Raw genomic sequence first — 3,071 nt, 5'->3', positions numbered from 1 at the left:
CCCCATACCCTCCCCCCACTTCCCTACCCACTCATTCCCATTTTTTTTTTTTTTTTGGCCCTGGCGTTCCCCTGTACTGGGGTATATACAGTTTGCGCGTCCAATGGGCCTCTCTTTCCAGTGATGGCCGACTAGGCCATCTTTTGATACATATGCAGCTAGAGTCAAGAGCTCCGGGGTACTGGTTAGTTCATAATGTTGTTCCACCTATAGGGTTGCAGATCCCTTTAGCTCCTTGGGTACTTTCTCTAGCTCCTCCATTGGGAGCCATCCATTAGCTGACTGTGAGCATCCACTTCTGTGTTTGCTAGGCCCCGGCATAGTCTCACAAGAGACAGCTACATCTGAGTCCTTTTGATAAAATCTTGCTAGTGTATGCAATGGTGTCAGTGTTTGGAAGCTGATTATGGGGTGGATCCCTGGATATGGCAGTCTCTACATGGTCCATCCTTTCATCTCAGCTCCAAACTTTGTCTCTGTAACTCCTTCCATGGGTGTTTTGTTCCCACTTCTAAGGAGGGGCATAGTGTCCACACTTCAGTCTTCATTCTTCTTGAGTTTCATGTGTTTAGCAAATTGTATCTTATATCTTGGGTATCCTAGGTTTTGGGCTAATATCCACTTATCAGTGAGTACATACTGTGTGAGTTCCTTTGTGAATGTATTACCTCACTCAGGATGATGCCCTCCAGGTCCATCCATTTGGCTAGGAATTTCATAAATTCATTCTTTTTAATAGCTGAGTAGTACTCTATTGTGTAGATGTACCACATTTTCTGTATCCATTCCTCTGTTGAGGGGCATCTGGGTTCTTTCCAGCTTCTGGCTATTATAAATAAGGATGCTATGAACATAGTGGAGCATGTGTCCTTCTTACCAGTTGGGGCATCTTCTGGATATATGCCCAGGAGAGGTATTGCTGGATCCTCCGGTAGTACTATGTCCAATTTTCTGAGGAACCGCCAGACTGATTTCCAGAGTGGTTGTACAAGCCTGCAATCCCACCAACAATGGAGGAGTGTTCCTCTTTCTCCACATCCACACCAGCATCTGCTGTCACCTGAATTTTTGATCTTAGCCATTCTGACTGGTGTGAGGTGGAATCTCAGGGTTGTTTTGATTTGTATTTCCCTGATGATTAAGGATGTTGAACATTTTTTCAGGTGCTTCTCTGCCATTCAGTATTCCTCAGGTGAGGATCTATTAGATCTTAATATAGGTTCAGAAATATCTGCATTGAGTACAATGAACCGTTTTTCTATATGGTTAATGCACATATGCATGTATGTACATACATATGTATACACGCACAGACAACTCCATCTGACAATAGTCCTTTCTTGAAACATCAAATGTGCTATAACTTAATTCTACCATAATGAAAGGTGAGTTCTACAGCCCACTGTGGCAGGAACAACAGAAACATTCAGCTCAGCCTCACAGATGTAAAATCTGAACCATCACACAGGGCCTTGCTCTCCTATGAAGCTAATACTGGGTATGACATCCTATGGCTAATTGATTTCACCCATGGAGGCTGCAGTCTTGCTTTTATCTGGCTCCTCTAGGCTCATAAACTGGCCTTGATGTCACTTCTCATTTACAGCTCAGCTGATATGCCCAACATGGCTATGACACATGCTCCAGGTCTCCTCCTAACCACCCATTCCACAGAGGGAAAATACAGTGGGAGGTAGAATCCTATGTATGCACATACTCCTGCATGCCAGCCTCAAGGCAGCCAGCTGCCCTGCTTAGAGGACCAGAGTTCCAACATCTAAGCCTAAGAATCTAATAGTGTACAGCAACCAAAAAAATACAAGTTACCAGTTAATTCTACCAGAAAAATACAAGTTACCAGTTAATTCTAGGTGTCAGGAGATCCCACAAACTCCAGGTCAAAATATTTGTCAGGGGGATATGTCTACATTGAAAATATACAAACATTTTTCTTACCATTTCTAAATGATACGATACAATGCTATTTTTATTCAGCATCTTCATTGCATTTGGTTTTATTTGCCTAGAGACAACTAAGTATACGAAATTGGTGTTATGTAGGTTATATGCATTTTTAGACAAGGGTCCTGAACATCCATGATCTTCTAGCTTCAGAGAGTTCTGAAAGCAGATTTTGCAGACATCAAGAGATGACTGTCTCTACTGTAAGCTGAAAATTTCAGGGACAAATCTCCAAGTCTTTCTGTAGGTCCCTGGGTGGTAAGTCTACCTCTAGATGAAGAGATGCATTATTGCCAGGGATGCGGGAACATTTTGTATTGACACAGCACATTAGAAGTCTCCACAATAGGTAGAGGGATATACACGAAGCAGAAGCAAATAACCCCAGAGAAAGCCCCCCCCCACAATAGTTCTCCTGCCATTGCTGACAGACAATAGATGTGAAATAGATTTGACAAAGCAAAGACAGTGGCTTCCAAAAATGACGTAGATATAGCAGACATCTTAGTGTAAGGAGATGAAGCAAAAGCCTTCACCTAGGCTGTCTATCTTATATCAATACAGAAATTATAGACTTAAGTCTAACATTATAGACTCAAGTCTAACATATAAAAATATAAAGCATACTGGGTTTTTTAGTGTGTAATACTAAATAAATAAAATTACAGAATTTGAAAACCAGAAAGGACTCTAAATTACACAGAAGTCATAGTGACTGGGGTAGGAATGGGGCTAATAGGAACAGGAACAGACTGGTTCCTACGAGGTTCCTTTAAGCTATGCTGATTCTGCTTGGGAGCTGTAACCTACATACCAGAACATGGTGATCAGTCTGACCTACTTGTGGGCCTTGTGAAAGGTCTCACCTGTGCCCTTCACACTTGTCCATTGTTGACCCATTTCATCATTTGGAAACTTTGTAGCATATCATGAGGTAACTGGGGGTCTTCAAAGGCTGGTGTCCTAGGGCAGTCCCTCACCACTTATTTCCTCCTAGCTTCTCTCTGCAATTAGTACAACATAACTGCTCTCAGGTTTATGGGAAGTCATTCAGCCTTTGAGAGCTGAGGGAGGTCCTAGAGATGTGGAGAGAGGGCACTCTCCATGTG

At 42.5% G+C, this 3,071-nt stretch overlaps 1 protein-coding gene across 4 annotated transcripts in view; it reads left to right on the top strand.

Moving 5' to 3' along the window:
• Dscam (DS cell adhesion molecule) overlaps positions 1-3,071 on the top strand; it is a 583,662-nt gene that overhangs the window by 288,726 nt on the left and 291,865 nt on the right. The window lies entirely within an intron of this gene.

Source organism: Mus musculus, chromosome 16 (assembly GCF_000001635.26).
Source record: "Mus musculus strain C57BL/6J chromosome 16, GRCm38.p6 C57BL/6J".
Lineage (NCBI taxonomy): Eukaryota > Metazoa > Chordata > Mammalia > Rodentia > Muridae > Mus > Mus musculus.
Note: the sequence above shows the minus strand (reverse complement) of the source record. Positions and strands in the feature narration are given on the sequence as shown.